The sequence below is a fragment of the Triturus cristatus genome, chromosome 3_1, assembly GCF_964204655.1.
Source record: "Triturus cristatus chromosome 3_1, aTriCri1.1, whole genome shotgun sequence".
Lineage (NCBI taxonomy): Eukaryota > Metazoa > Chordata > Amphibia > Caudata > Salamandridae > Triturus > Triturus cristatus.
In genome coordinates, this window is record NC_140583.1 from 267,772,882 (window position 1) to 267,792,327 (window position 19,446).

A 19,446-nucleotide genomic window follows, 5' to 3' on the forward strand; every position below is an offset into this window, starting at 1 on the left:
TGATTAGCTCTGTGTAGGTGGCTATGTGTGGGTGGCTCTGTGTGTGTGGGTGGCTTTGTGTGTGTGGCTCTGTGTGTGGGTGCAAATGCAATAGGTCTCGCATTTGAAAGAGATTAAGCTATTAACATAGTAAATAACAATGCCGTTTCTTTAAATGTTTTACAAACAAAAACATGAACAAAAATAATGTCATGAGAAATGCCAATAGCTCTAACTTTAACAATGCCGAGACCATTGCATTGTAAATGCTTGTTTAATTAGGATATGTGTTCCTTTTCTGGTGTCTTTTCTCAAATTCACTTAGAGATATTATCGCAGAGTATTTGTTTTTTGTCCACTTTGTATTCTGATACAAGAGGTTTGCTTTAGGGTCGGATTTATTATTATTTTCCATCTTCTTCGTGCATCGGGTAGTTTTTATTAGTATTTCAATAGAGAACTACAACGTCGTAGTCCTATGCCGATTTTCATGTCAGTTACGTATTAGTAGACGTCATGGAACTTGCGGTATAATGGCGTCCGACATAGGATGGTATCGACAAGATTGTTTGAAAAGTTGACAAGATCATTTGAGACGCAGATATACTTGGGCGGCTTAAAGCTTTGAATAGGTAAGAATATTAGGATTGAGATGGCGGTTAAATTTGAGGTGCGAATCGTTGTGATTTCTATATGAGGTGAACAACTTTCTTGTACTATTTTTGTAGGTATTCGTATTTGAGTGAAGCGAACCAATCTCCAGTTTGACGGCAGCACTTTGCAAGGTCAGTTTTGAGCACAAGCATGGTTGTTGGCTTGTTTCATGGTTTCATGATTTAACATCAGCACAGTGTTTAACCCCTTCGCCGCGGCACGTATTCCGCCGCGGTGCTGGGAGGGTTCAGGGTCAGCGCGGCGCCGCCATGCTCGTGACGGAACCACTCCGTCATGAGCCACGGGCGCGCTGTGCTCATGACGGAGTGGTTCCGTCACGACTCCGCCCACTTGCATTGATCGCCCGCACAGGCGGGGAATCAGTGCCGCGTGGGCGGAGTGGCCGCCAACGGCCGCAGCATGACGGAACCAATGTTTAATAAGCTGCGGGGTCAGTGTAATACTGATAAAATATGTCTATTCATATTTCTTTGGTCACAGTTATGTATTACTGGTATATATGTCTGTCAGTATTTTTTTTATTGCTTCCGTGCATATTAGAGTGTAAATACCATATGTATGTTTTTTTAGAGAATCAAGCCCTGAAGAAGGGCCACATCGGCCCGAAATGCATTGGGCATTATCAAAGCAGAGAAGAAAGTTTTCTTCAAGGGCAACAACAAGATCTCTTCAATATATGAACGAATATATATGAATGCATTTATTTGTATTTTGTATGACTTTGTACTGATTCAACGGTTGAGTAAAATTGAAGCAACTTTTTGATGTGTTATTTTGATGATTTATTAAGTTAATGGGAATTTGGTCTATAATTGTAAATAATAGCTAGTGGCAACAGCCTTATAGCTACCGTGCGCAGAGGTCAAGTTTTCAACAACTTGCAATACTTAGTCCCAGGAAGACCGCCAAACCTGGGTGCACACTCCCCCCGGTTTATGAGTTAAATCCAGGGCGTGTGGGCGGTGGTGTTGCGGTGTCACAGCTGCGGGTATCTTAGGCTCATAGTAGAGCCTATGCAACATACCACTGCCGTGAGAGAGCCTGCTGCATGCACTTGTACTGTGGGGGATGCACCTTGTCGTGCATGCCACACAGTGCACGAACAAAAGTGCAATTGTAAGGGGACACCGTATGTGCCCCCCCGCATGCACCCCCATAGGCAGATTTGCCTGGGGGGCCTGTTAGGGTCCTTTTACCTGCATTTTAACCACCCTTTTCATGGCAGGGTCCCCGCCATTAAATGGGCGGTGAAAATGCAAGTCGTAATATGCGGTGCTGGCATCAGGCCCTTTTTCACACCGGCACTGCCATAGGATCCTGGATCCCAGAGGAAGTGGCGTTCTTGTGCCAGTCTCACCGCCACGATCATAGTACGGCGGTCAGACCACTGGGGTGCTGGTGGTCAGATGCCACCGCGAGTACTGCAGTCCCAATGTCCGCCATACTTGCAATAACTCTCTTATTAATTATCTGAAGTAAGTAGCATAACTCAACACCCTAAAGTAATTACTAGTGTACTGGAATTGAGGCATAGTACCAGTCGGAAATTGTTCCAAAACTATAGGCATCAAATCTAGTGAAGCCTTTTGCATGCTATGCAAATATAAATATGTATGAAGTCTGTACTGCCCCTAAATTATACAATGTCACTTCATTGTTTTCTCCTAGACATCACACTTGGTCCGGAATTTATTCCATTTCTAATCAGTCAACCACACTCAAATCTCTGATTTGGAACTTTTTTGCCTGGTTTGTATAAATTTGAATGGGAAATGGTGAACATGGATTGAATATTTTTCGGATTAAGGTGAAATTGTTTCAGATGAATGACCCAGTGAAATCAAAATGCTGCCAGACTATAATTACGGGGTTATTATTATACCTGGGTGAAATTTCTGTTATGTCATTATAATGTATAATTTAACAAATGTAACGTTATGTTTCGTATGCGATAATCACAACATTATGTTATGTGGCGTAATTAGGCTGTGTCCATATCAAGATGTTGCTGCCGGTGCACAGGAACAATTGGAATAGGCACAACGCACGCGTTGTTTTTTCCTGGCACCCAATGTGTTTTGTTTTTCTTCAGAATGAGTTCTTTCATCCAAAAAGGATGCAAGAACGTATTTTGTGCCAAAATATAGTGCTAAATGTCAGATTTGCATTTTGCGTAATTTTGTGCAATTTCACATAGTTATGCAAAAGCAAAATGTGTGATTTTTGCCTATCCACAGTACCCCCAGTTATATTATCTCATTCAGCTGTGGGTTAAAAGCCTATAACAATACCTTTTGGTCTGAAAAACAGCATTAATCAGGCTCGGTGACCTTGCCTCCCTTCCCAACGTTCCAACACTCATCGAGTATTAATCCAATCATCATTGGAATTAAATGTTTGCTGCTAAAGAAAACTTTTGAATTCATGTTATTAATTACTGCACTGCTAACCACCCTCCGATGGCCCGAGGGTGCTTGGAAGTGTGGGGCAATATACTTTTTTCATGCTGCCAGGTAATGTGCCCTGCTAGAACCAATGGTCTAGAAAACCTGTAAGGATGGGGCGTGCTGAAGGCGCCAGACCAACAAGATGACAAAATCTTGGTAAAGGTATATAGCGAAGATTTCCAAGAGACCAATGAAAGTAGCACTTTCCATCTTAGAATTGTAAACTAACCCAGCAAACTCTGCAAAATTCTCGGGACTTGTCTCGTCTACTTATGAAAGATGAAGATTCAACCCCTCGAGTGATCTTAAACACATTTAAAGGCAGGTGTTTTCCTACATACTTTTATAAATACTTCTTTATATCATCAAAGAGTGTTTTCTCCTGTCTAACCCCTTGTCATACCCTAGGACAATTGCTGGCACATATTCTACGAGATGCTTTTCACACTTATTCTCAAACACAGAATTGACCCTATGCAATGTGTAAGATATTCCAAGTTGTCATGAATAAAAAAAGAAAATCTTGAATCGGAATACAAATGTGATACAGATTTTTTGGCTATACATTTCAACGAACGATGAAAGTCTAAACTGAAGTGAAACACCAGCTTGTGGTGGTTTGCAATATGCATAAAATGACAAGTGTTACTGGTATTCAAAAGAAAAACAAATCATGAATTTAAAGAAAACTAAAAATAGTTTCAGAGAGAACACGGGGAAAGTTCGTTTTATTTCCAAAAGAATCTTCTGTAATCATATAACAATAGAAATAAAAACTAAAATATTCATGTAATTGAAGTGTCCCACAGGCATTCAGTTGTGGAAAGGGACATGGGTGCTTTTCATTGTTGATTAGACCAACCTGAGGCACATCAGAATACCCCGTCTGGGTCCATCTTTCGGATATTGGTATGAACCATGACTTACACTAGGGATGAGCCCTGGGCAGGGCTGCCTGCGTCGATCCTCACGGTTTACTACAGCAGAACCTTCGGCCTGCCAAATGAGATCGGATTTGCTTTCTCTTTTTCTCTTCGCACCCTTAATCTTCAAATCGCATAACCTTAGGTGCAGCCTGAGTTTTCAATGAGCAAGGGGACTGTGCAAGAGCCGGATACCCTCCCAGGTGATAGCGTGCTCTACTAAACATGACCAAAATCCTAAATCATGGATTACCATCAATTGCTCCATTGTAAATTGGTTGACTACGTCATGTTCTCCTGCCAAGGTAGGGGTCCACCAACTCTGACCTGGTACTGAAATCAATGTTGGACAATTTATAGTATTGGCAACATGCTGTCCCTCCCTCCGACACCGCGAGAAAGAGTGAGGAAGCAAAATCTTTTCTGGCATTTTTGCTCTTAATTTTAGCTGATGCAAAGTACCTAGAATCAATGTAACGAAATAGGGACCCCATGACGAGAGATCGCAGTCTCAAGGGCAGGGAAAAATGGAACAATTGCAGTAAAAACAAGCATTTACATTGGTAAAGTTAGAGCTATTGGCATTGCTCATGACATTATTTTTGTTTATCTTTTTGTTTTTAAAACATTTAAAGAAACGGCATTGTCACGAGCAATGCCAATAGCTGTAACTTTAACAATGCCGAGACCGTTGCATTGTAAATGCTTGTTTTCTTACCTTTCAGAAGCATGGAGCGCGATGGCAGGCAGAGAGAGGGTTATGCAAGTGTTCTGCACTCACTGGCCTGGCAGGTTGCTGGCAGTGCATATACCAACCTCCCCCGCCCACTACCACCTGTGTGGCAGCCCAGGCACACACACACACAGCCGCCCCCGAGTACTTCACAGGTCTTTAAAAGACCATTCGCTTGTTAATGGGGCTTTGTTGATTTTTCACCCCTTCTAGAGTCCCTGCATCGCCACTCTGACTATTGCTGGAAGAATTAGCACGTTACAAAATACCAAGCCCGGTCAGCTGAAACCTCGAGGAATCGGGATTTTGCTTGCAGGAATCGGGAGGCGGGAGACTTGCCTTGAAATCGGTAGTCTCCCGCCTGAATCGGGAGGGTTGGCATGTCTGGGGTAGGGTCTGAGGAGAGCAGAGACGCACACTTACAGAGAGGCCAGGTAGCGCAGCAGAGAGGCCCTGTGTCTGAGCCGGGAGAGCCTGGCACTCAGTGATGGCGCAGACATGGCCTCCGGCTCATGCAAGATCTGAGCTTGCGCCTGGTTGGGGGAGGGGGTCTGCCCCGAAGTGAGGCGCTCTAAGTGGAACACGCAGGCCTCACAAGCACTGAATTCTCCGTGCGACGTGTGTATCGCTCTAATCTTTCCACACTCATTTACTTTGCCATTCTTCTTCCGATTTTTCACCCCTCATGCCTCCCTCCGGTACCTCCACCCCCATCCTCCATGCTCCCACCGGCCCCTCCAGCCCGCCCGCCCTCCCTCTGTGGCATGGAGGATGGGGGTGGAGGTGCCGGATTGGATCGGTCACTCTGCACTGGCTTTTGTACGGAGCCCCTGTTTCCCCTGTGGACAAGCCACCCCCATTATAGACCTCTGCAGCCACGCACAATTCATCTATGGCTACAGAAAGCCCAGGCGTCCTTGAAGTACTTGCACAGAAGTGACTCATTCAACTGAAGCAACAACTTTACTGACAGCCCATCCATTGTATTAATGTGAGCTACCTGTAAAAACAACCCCAAGATGGAGTCTATCAATCACAGACTGCTCTTTCGTCATCAGATCACCATTGGCATAAACAGAAAAGGCGCATTTACAGCTACTTTCGTGTGGCACAAATACCGGAGGAAAATGGGCACCAATGCTGGAGATAGTTACCACCTGTCAGATGGGGTGCACACGTTCCCCATGAGGTTTTGTTACAAGTCGGACAGTTAAAAACACGAGACAGCCTTGACCAGCTACATGTCAAGAGACTTGGCTGGCGAAAAAACACAACACGTTGCATGCAGTCCAGATAATTATGCATCGCATGTTAAACAGTAAATAGACGTTCTTGTTAACTGAAAGCCACAAATAAAGATCTTAAACAGTCACCTGACCAACAGAATGTCCTTTCAATAGCAAACAGAGTGCAGTTACACAGAAAAAAGAACGCATCCCAAATCAATTATATAACGTTTCCAATGGTCTCGGCATTGTTAAAGTTAGAGCTATTGGCATTGCTCATGACATTATTTTTGTTTATGTTTTTGTTTTTAAAACCTTGCCTGGGATTCTGTGTTACGGAGTGGAATTATGTGGAATGGTATTTGTGTTGTGTAGTGGTATGGTGGAGTTTAACTACGTGGTGTGTTGTTGAATTTGATAGGATTATGTGGTATTCTGTGGCGTGAATTGGATGTATGTGTTGTGTATATGTGTTGTTGAGTTGAATTATGTGTGTTGTCGAATTGTGTGGTGTAGAATGGTATAGTGTGGAATGGAATGGTGTTGCGTGGAACTGTGTGGCGCTGAATGAAATCATGCTGATAGGAGTTATGTGGCATGATGGCTCGGTTGGAAGGAATGCAAGAGAGGCGACAGAGAGAAAGAAAAGCTGGTAAGTATGAGAGTGCATAACATGGGGAAAAGACAGGATGAAGGGGAGAGAAGAACAAGTGCTTCCCTCCAATGAGTAGGATGTAGTGCTGGGTTAATCACTATATTGTTTCAAGCGCTCCTTGTCCCTCCTATGCCCTACCTGGGTGCACCTCGTTTAAAAGACACTTCTTCCATCCTGCCACAGGGCTATTGCCTGATCCCACATTGAGGCAGCAATACTGCCAGGATAGTCTGACCCTAGAGATAGCTACACGCAGCACAGCGCTGCACCAGCTGTTCTCGCTCATACTTCGGTGCTGCCTTCCCTGCTTGGCTATGTAACCTAGGGTTAACTGGGGGTCAGTATGCATAATAATAACCTGGTATTTATAAAGCGTGAACTGATCACCCCTAAGGGGTGATAGGTGCTGAGGTGGTGAGGAAGAAGATACCAAAGGGAGAGGGAGGAGGATGGAGGGAGGCTGTCGTGAAGTTTCCAGGTCTGCACATCAAGCTTCCTGGTAGTCCAGTTGTCATAAGGCCTGGTTCAGACATAAGTGGTAATATAGGATCCTCTAATTCCTTGTGCGAATACTAAAGCTGAAGTCCATAGGTGGAACTTCCTTCAACACACTGATACTAAGATGAGGATAATGGCCCCAGTTGTAGCACTTCCTGCCCAGAAAGTAGGGTTTTCCACTGTTACCCTATGTTATTGAAGACCCTAGGCCTGCCCTCTGCCACATACACAACATGGTCCCTTCATTCCCTTGTTCACCTACGGCCGCTTGGCCAAGTCGCTCACAAACGGCCATTGAAGGTCCATGAGTGATGGTCGGGGGATGCATACATCCACTCACTGACTGTTGCTGTGGTTATTTCATCCTGGTTCAATCTCCACCGCATGTGGGCCAGCAATGCACAGTGGGAAGTGCACTTAGGTGCCTCAGTTCCTAGGTGCCCCATGCTGTGTTAGGTAAAAGCACAGGTGAACTACCTGGTGTGCCAGCAGTTTTAAGGCAGTAGTGCGACAACAGCAATGCAAAAGGGTAATCTCTCATATTTATCACATGATCATAACTGCTTTGTTCTCCTGACTATAGAGAATCCCTCAAAGTCCCACTCAAAAGATACTGAGATGTCACACATACGTGTACTAAAAACAAAACAATGTCCCACATAGGTAAACCGAAAACTTGACAGCTATTTGTGTGCAGGCAGTGCTCCAGTGCTGAGATCCACAGCAGTCTACATTTTACTCTTAGAACCGAATTGCTACTTGTTTTAAGGGATGCTATAATGTAAAAACATTTTTTAATTTCTAATACGGTGTCCTCGTTCTTTCCTATTTTTACAGGGCTAACCTGGGGCATTTTATAAATAATAATAATATTAATAATAAAAGAGAGTTAAGCAAGCATGAGTTTGGCCTTTTTGTGGGCTATTGGCTTTGCCAATGCCTTTTGGTGATGTTCTGCAGCACTGTTTTTTTCCCAACGCTGCGCAGAATCCTCTGATAAATAAATAAATAGTGCACAATGACTGGACCACTTCTGTCAGTCACATCATTCTACTGGAACATGCATGTGTAATGAAGTGTGTGTTTGGGTGAGTCAGAAAGCATGCTTGCTAGTGGAATGGCAGGGGATGGAGTTCGACATTTGGATTGGTAAACAAAACAATTTAAAAATATTTTAGCAAGAAAGCTCATGTAAAAAACAGCAGGATGGAAGGGCAACAGACCAGAGGAGCGAATGGGGGAGCGGGTGGGGCAAGGAGGGAAAAAACAGCAGAAAAGGGAGAGAGCAATACAGGTGCCAGGTTGGCATGCACACCTGGAGAGAAAAATACAGGGTGCGGGGAAGGAGAGCAAAACATGGAGGGCACGGGGGACACACACAAGAGAACGAGCAACATGTAAAAGTGACAGCAACATGGGGGGTGGGGCAGAAGCATATGGGGCAGGAACAACATGAATCACAGGGAAATTAGGGTGAAATGTACGGAAATGTACACATGAGAGGAACACGAAGTGAGAGGGTGGGCATTTGAGGGGAGCACATAGGGAGACAAGGAGAAAGCTGGAAAACACATGCACTCTCAAGCAGTACTTAAAAAAATAAAAATAAATTGCTCCCTAAAAGTGAGTACGGGATGGATAGAAGGCAGACAATCAGGGAGATGGTAAAGAGACTATTCTCCAGAGGAGGGACATACAGAGGATGGACGAGCTGGGACGTGGAAAGCCACTGAATAAGAAGCAAACAATTGAGAGTGACAATAATGCCAACCAATGGTACCCAATGGCCAAACTGTAGACTCCTGTAAGTCCACCCATAGACTGTTGATCCATTAAATATTTCTATTATATTTATATTATTATCTTGAGGACACTGATACATTCTTACTAACTAAATTCTATCAGGCATTGTATCTCAATCTACAGAGCGCAGGAGGAACAGCTCATCTGCTGGGAATCATTACAAGCAGCATTGTTAAGCGTACTGAGGAATTTCGTATCGTCATGTAAAAATATTGAGTTGCACAACTTTGCTATTTAAGTGCTTGTATTGCAAATGCAATATGTACACCTCTCTCACATATACAGTGACTTGTCTGCGCTGTATAAAAACGCAAATCTTATTGTAAAAAGATTACATTCTCCTTAATGGCAAAGTCTGCTCCTGTTTCATCGCGATGTATCAACAGTTTTCAAACTCTCGGGTAGAGCTGTGAGACAACTGTAGAATGGCGTAAATCGCTCTCAATTAATAAAAACACCCAAGAACGTCAACTTTGCCCAGCAGATAAGCAGCTGCTCAGGCCGGTAAGTACTCAATGTAGTCAAATAATTTGCTCTTAGTGATAGGAAAACAGCATTTTAATTAATTGCACGGTAAAAATGGGGCTGTAGAGGGCGCTCGTGCCTTCCAGAACCTAGTGTGAGGCTGCTCTCTTTAACTTCAAACGCGTCTGAAACGATTTATGTACTGAGGGACATTTAATATTCGGAGGAACGAAATTTTCTGGTATGCAAAGGCGTCTCAGCAGATCTCTCGATTTTCTCAGGTCCATGCGCGCATCTCTCATTCAGAACAGTTTTTTCGGTGCACTCTGGTAATTGCAGTCCTATCATTACATTATAAAATTTAGGCTACAATTGCAGAATGCACAGAGAACGGTCCTGTGGGGCCTGTCAAGGAGAGGAAGACAAATGAGCTCCTGCATATACCCCGGGGTCCGCCTTTCCCAAACAGCACTAGCCCGGTGTGAGCTACGAGAATGTCCCGATCTGGGCTGAGGAGAGGGTTTTAAAGGGTCGGGTGAATACGAACGGTTTTAGTTCCGAGCACGGGAGGGAGCAGAGTTCGGGTGGGTGGGGGAGGGAGGAGCAGGGCAGGAGGTGATCTCACCACAGTGGCTCGGAGGAAAGCGAGACTGCGTGCTGTTGGAGATCAAAGACTCGGAATGTGTTTGCACAAAGCTCACCATCTGTAGAATGGTCCTGTGGGGCCTGTCAAGGAGAGGAAGCCAAATGAGCTCCTGCATATACCCCGGGGTCCGTCTTTCCCAAACAGCACTGGCCCGGTGTGAGCTACGATCTGGGCTGAGGAGAGGGTTTTAAAGGGTCGGGTGAATACGAACGGTTTTAGTTCCGAGCCCGGGAGGCAGCAGAGTTCGGGTGGGTGGGGGAGGGAGGGAGGAGCAGGGCAGGAGGTGATCTCATCGCAGCGGAGCTACGATCTGGGCTGAGGAGAGGGTTTTAAAAGGTCGGGTGAATACGAACAGTTTTAGTTCCGAGCCCGGGAGGCAGCAGAGTTCGGGTGGGTGGGGGAGGGAGGGAGGAGCAGGGCAGGAGGTGATCTCATCGCAGCGGCTCGGAGGAAAGCGAGACTGCGTGCTGTTGGAGATCAAAGACTCGGAATGTGTTTGCACAAAGCTCACCATCTGTAGAACGGTCCTGTGGGCCTGTCAAGGAGAGGAAGACAAATGACAGAAAGAGAGAGAGAGAGAGACAACTGCCTTTCTCCGAGGCGAAGCAGAAATGCCTCGGAGAAACGCAGTGTCGTTTTCGGAATCGGGGGCGTGTTTGTCTTTTCTCTCCTCCAGCCATTGGCTGGAGGAGAGAAGGAGACTTCTTGCAAAAAACACGCCCCCCGATCCGAAAAGGACGGGGCATGATTGGAGTGACGGGACCTCTTCTCCAATGGCTGGCCAGCATTTACTAGGCCAGCCAATGGAGAACAGGGGAGAAGAGGGGCGGGTGCAAGCCCCTCTTCTCAAAGACATTAAATCTCCGGACTTCCGGTCTGCCGACCGGATGGTCCCGAGACCTAAAAAACACCTTGAAGACCTATAGATATCATAGAATTACCAAAATAAAAATAAAGGCCATGTGTGAACAGAAAATGTGTGGTATTAATGGTTATTTTTTATTTTATAGATAAGTATTTATTATTGTCTCATCGGATGCACAATAGTTACAAAATGTATCCCATATATGGTATAAGTCAATTAATTATTCATATAAAAAAATAAAACAAGGAACAAGAAAAAAAAATGAAACGGCAAATAAATTCACAACAATATCATAAAGCTGGAATCAACTGTACAACAAAATCACCTAATGTTAATAACCACACACATAAATAAAATTAATACATAACCCAACAAATACAAACATCTGACATACCAGATAATACATTTAAAATACAAAGATTTATTTACATGTTAAAATTGTAGTATATAATGAATCAAAGAAAATGTTTTACTTCATAATGAATGCAATTCATCTGCTGCATAATACACCAAGAACTGTAAACACTATTCTACCTAGAATAACATAGGTTCAAAGGAGCATTATCCAGTTATCTGATTTGGATTGTAGAAAACGCATTTGAATTTATTTTTATCAGTTTGAAAATATATAACTTTAAATGAATATGACAGAACTTCAGACGTTAATTAGATGACTACTAGCCTCCCTCAGAAAGGTATCGGACCCATGACTTCCCCCTTAATTTTCTAAAACCAACTTGCTAGCTCACCTCTTGCTGTTCGTCTCTGTCCTTGTCCAGTGGAGCAACATTTATTATTTGTGAAAAGACTGAATAGAACGGTTTTCATAGCTCACAAATTTTTATTGCATTTTAAATTGAGAAAAATGCAAGTATGTACATAAACAACACAGGAGGGAGTTATAGTAAATAATGCATAAACGTACAGAGGAAACCAAGACTCTGGATTCTGATGGCTCAAAGAGGCCTCGGAGGCCCATCTATTTTCGTTTTTTCTCTGTATTTCCTGAAAGTGCACATCCCAGGTGATTCCCCCACCTTTCCTTTATGATTCGAGCAGAAGAAGCTATAAAGCTTGAGAGCACGCGCGGTATTTGTAAATTGATGCGCTCCAGCCTGGCTGCATTTCGTCTTCATGAAATGCTGGCCTCGGTTCTCGCCAGCATCTCCAAGGAACCCCAACCAGGCAGCCCTGCCTACCATAGAGGTGTCTGATGTGAAATCCATCACACAGGGCAGCAGATGTCTCATTATTCTGTGCTTTATTTAATATCCTGGGTGTCCTATGTTTCAATGCGCGCTGATATGCGAACACACCTTATGGTTCTATCTCTCGATGCTCTTGCCCAGGGCTCAAGTCGTAAAAAAGCAGAAGTGGGGGGACTAACCAGCGGCGGCGACTCCGCTACGGCGGAGGAGCATCGCCCCACTGCTCTCAGAGCAGTGGAAAAAGGAAAAATAAAATGATAATAGCAGCATTATTATAATTTTGTTTTTAGTACAGGCTTTGGGGCCAGGTTAGGGCGGGGCTGGGGTCACATAAAGGAGTGGTCGGTGCACTATAAGTGCGCATGACAGTTTGGCCGCGGCCGGCCAGTCATGCGCACTTAGCATTTTGCCACCTGGCTGTGTTGCACGGCTGGGTGGAGAACAGTCCCAAAGCTCCCAGGCTCTGCCTGAGCTGCCAAACAGACCACTCAGACCAATCACAACACTGCTGTCATGCTAGTGACAGCAGTGTTGTGATTGGCTGAAGGGAGCCTTGGTGCTTCCTGCTTCTGGAAGTCAGGAGGGAGAGAGGAGGACAGAGAAGAGGCTGTGGCCATAACCAGGTTAGTGATATTTTTTTTTATCCCCCCACCCCTCCCTACCAGACCCATTCCGTAGCAGCCGCCACTAGGACGAACCAAGTAAGGCAGTATGCAAGTGAAGTCATGGCATGTGACCCCTACACGTTTAACCCACATTGTCTTGTGTAACGCATCCTGTGCATTATATTACACACTTGTATTATCTATTGCCAATGTATAATGTGTGCATATGAGTGTTTCTTACATACAGGAATTGAAAAATGCCAATAGTTTGCCGCCAAATCGAGTTTCATTTAAGTACTGCTGTGTGCCTTTGTTTCCCACTCCATTGGATTGGCATCTAGGTATGAGGATCAGATATCTACCAGTGAGGCTAATACCAGAAGAAAAGGAGAGCTGATGGCTCCTTAAGTTCAGCCTGTCTTGGGCCCAGCAAATGGTCAAAATTTAAAAAAATCCCCCTCGTCACCTCAGCGTTGCTGCTAGGAACGGAAAGCAGACAACGTGCAGGTGCTGCTGAATGTGTCCCGGTTTAAAAAAATGACATGAGGACAAACACTGGGACAATTTTAGCGGGTTTCTTTGGCGCCCAACTTCTTAGCGGGGGCAGCATCCACTCAGTGAAAATAGCAGGTGGACACCATCTACCTGCGTGTACCCCCGAATTGTGCCCTTGCTCAAACACCTGCCCAGGTACTCAGGGCTAAACTGTCTTGTCTCACCCCCAAAATAAGCCCAGAGCCTAGAATGTAATTACACTAGACTGTCCCATTCTAGTTACCTCTGATTCCGAAATGTATTCCCAGTTGGCACCCACTTTCATAGGTGCATGAAAGGAGGATTTCTGTACTCTACGGCACTTGGCAGGTGCGAGTGTTTGCTAAGCGTGCCTTCATGTAGCCCTTGCACTCAGCTAGTGTCCAGCAGGGACTCATGCATCTCGCAAGGTCTCCATAAGGTCCGGTGATTGAACTTTGCGTCAGAAACAGCAGTGAAAAAGCAGAGGAAACCTATTCTGTTTCGTCCTTGTCATGGTGTTGGTGCTTCTGCAGCAGTATGTCTCCCTCCTCAAGGGCATGTGGCTACTGTGCTTAGATTCACTAGCACTAGAGCCAAAAGAACTGCAAGCCAGGACACTGCAGGCTGCAGCCACAAAAGAAGAGGGCAAGTGCCTGTAAGCCTGTGTTCCAGGGCAAGAAGTACACAAAGACGTAGTGGCACGGAACAATGACGCAAATAATCAAAGGTGGTGAATCGGATTGCACAGCTGTGTTTGTCTTGGTTGATTTTTGTAAGCGTGAAAATTAATTCATTACAAAGGTGAGTGCAGGAGAAAACAGGAAACCATAGAAAATGCAAATAGTGAAAAACAGTAACTTTTCAAAAACTTTGCAGGCAAAAAAGGTATCCTCTCCCAGTCCTTTTAATTCTCTGCTGATGTTGTGTGTTTTTCGAAGCGTGTTAGGACTGACTAATGCTAATTTGAATAAGAATCAATTTTCCACCCTTACCCCCCAAAAATGTTATAGTCCCTGATCAGTCCATTTTATTTCCCAGAATCGCAACTATATCCACCCTCTTGTGAAAATCTGACACATCAGTTTGTTGAAAAATAATTAGAGTCAGGAGTCTGCTGAAGCAAGGGAACCTCATGTTGCAGGAAATATTAATGATTTTGTCTCCCTGGTTGAAGCCTAGAGACTTTGAAACAACTCTGGTCTTGGAAGAGAAGGCTCCTATGGTTAGATGGCCTGTACTTTATGCTCAAGTTACTTGTACTCAAAGGGAAGGCCCCTTCATCACTGCAAAGCCGCAGAATAGACTTGGAGGTCTTACCTCAGAGCAGGGTGGCATGGGTACCTCGCCATGGTAGATTTCCAATTCATCGCTGTTGAGTGATTGCACACAGCACCGGAATGATGATAGCCGCCCCTTGTCCATTACTACTCTCAAAAGTAGATACATAGGCATGAGTTGCACAATTGTTGGGTGTAAGCATTAGAACCAGAATGCAAGTATGATAGATGGTAAACATTTCTAAGAATCTGGCAAAACAAAAATAATTTACTTATAGAAAGGTGTTACGAGAACCTGCGTCAGAAAATGAGAGTGAGCCGTGAGAAAAAGGAGTCCTCTTCAGCACATGAGTAGGCGAAAGACGTATATTGACTCAAATCATAGCAAGAGCTGCAAATCTTTTCACAAAAAATTAGGAATCTCCTGGAAGAAAGGTAGAAAATAAGGATCTGGATAAGAGTAATGATTGACAGAGTATTTCAAATGGTAGCATAGCCAAACAAAATGAAATTGTTGTAAAGTAAATTCTTCCTGTTATGTTGTAGGCTATACGGGGCTCAATCTAGAGCCATTTTAGGGCCAGGCACCTCAGATTGCAAGGCCAGTGGTTACATTGGGAGTATGTGACAAAGCTGTAATGGTCAGGCAACACAATCTCATATTGTGTAATAAAGAATATACCTCAATTTGAATAGGGGTTCAGCACAAAAATCATATTATTTTACATCCACAATAATTATACTTGATAATACATAATGCACAATATGCTTTCGATGTGTGAGGAAAGTTCTTTGCCCAATTCCTTCTTTTGACAAACGCCGTTTGTCAAAAGAAGAAAACGCGGTATATTCGTTGATACTGATGGAGTGTTGAACCTCTATCAATTAAGTTGCTATTTGAAAGTTTCTTTCCTTAGAAGATGAGAGGAGTTGAACTTCTGGTTCTGTGCACCATATCAAGCTCCCAAACTTGGCGTATTTTTTGTTGGTAAGTGCGGTAAGTGCAGTATCGCCTCAACTCTTTTTTTTTGTGCAAAATTGGTTCATATTGTATAATATAGAGACAACTGCGCGATAGGTCTTTGTTCACATTGTCTAGGCCCATCTTTTCACACTCTACCCCTCCGTATTTTGTGCACCAGAGGGTTCTGCATGAAATGTCGCCTCACAGACATCCTGCACGTCATCACAATTCCATTACAGGAATGGATATTTGATGGCGATAATTAGGCAAGTCAGAGAAATTGAACAGATGCATCTTCTTCTCTGCTTCCTCTTACCTCCTCCCCCCTCATACCAATCCCATCTCTTCTGTGCACCTGATTCCATCCAACGCCCCCAAGATCCTCACATTTCTGCACCAGCACATCTCATGTGATTGCTCCTCAGACAAACCAGTGTCAGTGAATGTTTCAATTTTTAATTAGCACTGCCTTCTCACCCCAGGATTTCTATTCCTTGCTTCACAGGTCACTTTTCCCCTCAAGCCCTCCAGGAACGGAGATGTTGCTGCCACATTGAACTGAGTGTGTGCAGGGAGAGTCTCCTGTTTGGAGCGAGCGGCCTGTGTCTTTTCCTTCTGCTTCCACCTCCCTCCTTCTTCTTTCCTGCACCATCCCAGAGCAACAAGTTTTGCAGAAATAATTCCTCCATCTGCTGCATGGGTTGCGGCATTATCCTCACACCCTCGCGCGGGGTTGACAGCCTCCATCAAGCTCACTAAAGCAAGCGATGTTAATGATGGCCCAAAATGTATAAGTTGCTCGTTTTTCTGAATAGCTTTTTTTAAGCACAGTCACTAATTAACAAACACTAATTAACGAGCATATAGTATTACTGCAGATACTTTTACACCTTCAGAGGAATTCTTGAGTTGTATCTTTATAAAGTTCTCTCCTCGTGAGCTGATCTTGAGGCCCTTGTGTTCCATTTCTCCCTTGCCTATTTCACCCTGCTCTTTGGCAGGGCTTATTTGAAATGCATGCAGCTCGACTTTATCTCGCAAATACCCAAAGCCGAACATGAATATGATCTAACTTTAGGTTATTGACTTAATGCTGATTTTATTAATAAAACATGGTTTACTGAGTATTCATCTCTGGTGTTAAATGTTCTGGCCTTATTTGGTACTTCAAGGCAGGACAAGATGCTCTTTTCTTCTTCATCCTATAAAGTTTTGTGTATCTCTTTTTTATTTTCAAAATAGCATAAAAGTTGCCGCATGTAGAAATATGCTCCAATAGATTCTGCGATAGAATATCGAGGCTAGGAATATTGTGATACACTGATATCACGGACATGATTTCGAATACAACATTTCGAAAGGTAAGTGCATATAGAGAAAGTATAGATTTACTATTCTCAAATAGACATCTGTTCACCTTGAAGAAACATGTATCGTCAAGGTACATGTGTGTGGAGTTAGGTATAGAGAATCTATACTTACTTACCTTTTGATAAATTGTCCTTCAATATTGTGTCCACAATATTGGGTGCCGTAGAGATTCCTACTTTGATGTTCTGGGCCCAATAGGTGTATTTCTTCATATATTCAGCAAAATATGATCCCCGTTTCATGAATGTGATCTGTCAAAACTCTTCAATGGGACCTCAGCATGATCTATCTATAAGGAAGCCCTGTTTACACATTGATGGAGGCCGGCATACCCGCGCCCTTAGAAGTTACAAGTATGCCTGGTAATACCTTGACGATTTGCTATGGTTGGGGAACCTCTACCGATTCTGGTGTCTCGTTTTCCAGTGGCACTCTATCACTGGGGTCTCTGCTAAACCCATTTGTTTCTAATAAATACAAATCCGCAGAGCTGAATCCCTCTGGGGGATCACCTGCATCATTTGCAGCTAACTAGCCCTACAAATGCCTGTTCAGAGCCTACAAAACATCTGATTTTAGCAAAGGTCTACTTTATTCAATTACAGGCTTCCAATGACGGAAAAACATAAATAGGAATTGAAGGGAATATCATTTTGCTCAAACCATCTTTATAATTATCAACCCTAAAGCTCCACTAACTGAAAACCTTTTGCAGGAATAATTTCCTTACTATCCAGTGACTATTCTAATTACATAGCACCAGATTAAGTGATTTGCCCAGCATCACAGGATGTTCAACGTCATTACCGAGACTCAAACCCAGTTCCCCAGGTCCGAGGTCGAGCGCCCTAGCCGTTAGGCCAACTCCTGTCTTGGGAATAGCCATGTGGAAAACTCCTGTATATTGGCATCTTCGCCGTAGACAGTTTTATGTTATGTTATGTATGGATCCTAACATTTTCTTCTGCTCCACAGGGGTAGAGGAGTCTTAGTGGAACCATGCACAACGTGTCCTCACCTCTCTTAACCTCTCAACCCATGCTGTATATACATTAAACGTTACTTATGTCTGGTGTCCTGACACTACCATGAAACTCGGCTTTCCTTCAAAAATGCCATATTGAATCTATTTCAGCCATCGTTCATCAACAAAGTCTCATTGTTGTCAGTTACTTAATGACGAGGCAGACTTCCTGTCAGTGCTTTTTCCTTGGTTAATTCCTTCATCACAATATTAACAATCAAAATAGAAAAAACATTTTTCAGTAATAATAAGAAAGCATGGGCAGTATTTATGTGATACCATGGCACGAAACCAGGTACCTGGGTCACGAGCAGGCTAACACATTTAATAATACAATCAAAATAGGTGCACTGTAATATCAATCATTGTCATCTAATTAGGTCATAGTTTCTTTATCAGCAATGATCAGATGGTGAAGTTACAGCCTCCTCCCCAGCCATGGTCGGATGGTGGAGTCACAGCCTCATCTATCAGCAGTGGTCGGATGGTGGATTAACAGCCTCCTCGCCAGCCGTGAACGGATGATGGAGTCAAAGCCTCCTCTATCAGCCATGGTCAACTAGTGGAGTCACAGCCTCCTATCAGCTGTGGTCGGAAGGTGGAATCACAGCCTCATCTATCAGCCATGGTCGGATGGGGTTTCACAGCCTCCAATATCAGCCTTGGACTGATGGTGGAGTTACAGCTTCCTCTATCAGCTGTGGTCGGATGGTGGAGTCAGAGTCTCCTCTCGAGCCGTGGTCGGATGGTGGAGTCACAGCCTCCTCTATCAGCCATCGTCAACTAGTGGAGTCACAGCCTCCTATCCAGCTGAGTTCGCATATGGAAACACAGCCTCCTCTATCAGCCATGGTCGGATGGGGGTGTCACAGCCTCCAATATCAGCCTTGGACTGATGGTGGAGTTACAGCTTCCTCTATCAGCTGTGGTCAGATGGTGGAGTCAGAGTCTCCTCTCCAGCCATGATTGGATGGTGGAGTCACAGCCTCCTATCCAGCTGTGGTCGGAGGGTGGGGTCACAGTCTCCTCTATCAGCCATGGTCGGATAGTGGAGTCACAGCCTCCTCTATCAGCAATGGTCGGAGGCTGGAGTCACAGCCTCCTTTTCAGCTGTGGTCGGATGGTGGAATCACAGTCTGCTCTATCAGCCATAGTCGGATGGGGGTGTCACAGCCTCCAATATCAGCCTTGGACTGATGGTGGAGTTACAGCTTCCTCTATCAGCTGTGGTCAGATGGTGGAGTCAGAGTCTCTTCTCCAGCCATGATTGGATGGTGGAGTCACAGCCTCCTATCCAGCTGTGGTCGGAGGGTGGGGTCACAGTCTCCTCTATCAGCCATGGTCGGATAGTGGAGTCACAGCCTCCTCTATCAGCAATGGTAGGAGGCTGGAGTCACAGCCTTCTTTTCAGATGTGGTTGGATGGTGGAGTCACAGCTTCCTCTATCAGCCGTGGTCGGATAGTGGAGTCACAGACTCCTCTATCAGCAGTGATCGGATGGTGGATTCACAGCCTCCTCTATCAGCAGTGGTCAGAGGGTGGAGTCGCAACATCCTCTCCAGCAGT

At 44.4% G+C, this 19,446-nt stretch overlaps 1 protein-coding gene across 9 annotated transcripts in view; it reads left to right on the forward strand.

Moving 5' to 3' along the window:
• The window catches only part of LINGO1 (leucine rich repeat and Ig domain containing 1), a 3,568,664-nt gene that overhangs the window by 1,137,246 nt on the left and 2,411,972 nt on the right, over window positions 1–19,446 (forward strand). Inside the window, exon 4 of one of the 9 annotated variants that reach the window (XM_085643861.1) lies at window positions 708–764. The exons of 7 other annotated variants lie outside the window; for them this stretch is intronic. The gene's annotated coding sequence lies outside the window, so the exon portion shown is untranslated. Of the gene's footprint in view, window positions 1–707; window positions 765–2,355; window positions 2,404–19,446 lie in introns of those variants that run through there. One more of the 9 variants, XM_085643862.1, reaches the window with a different exon arrangement.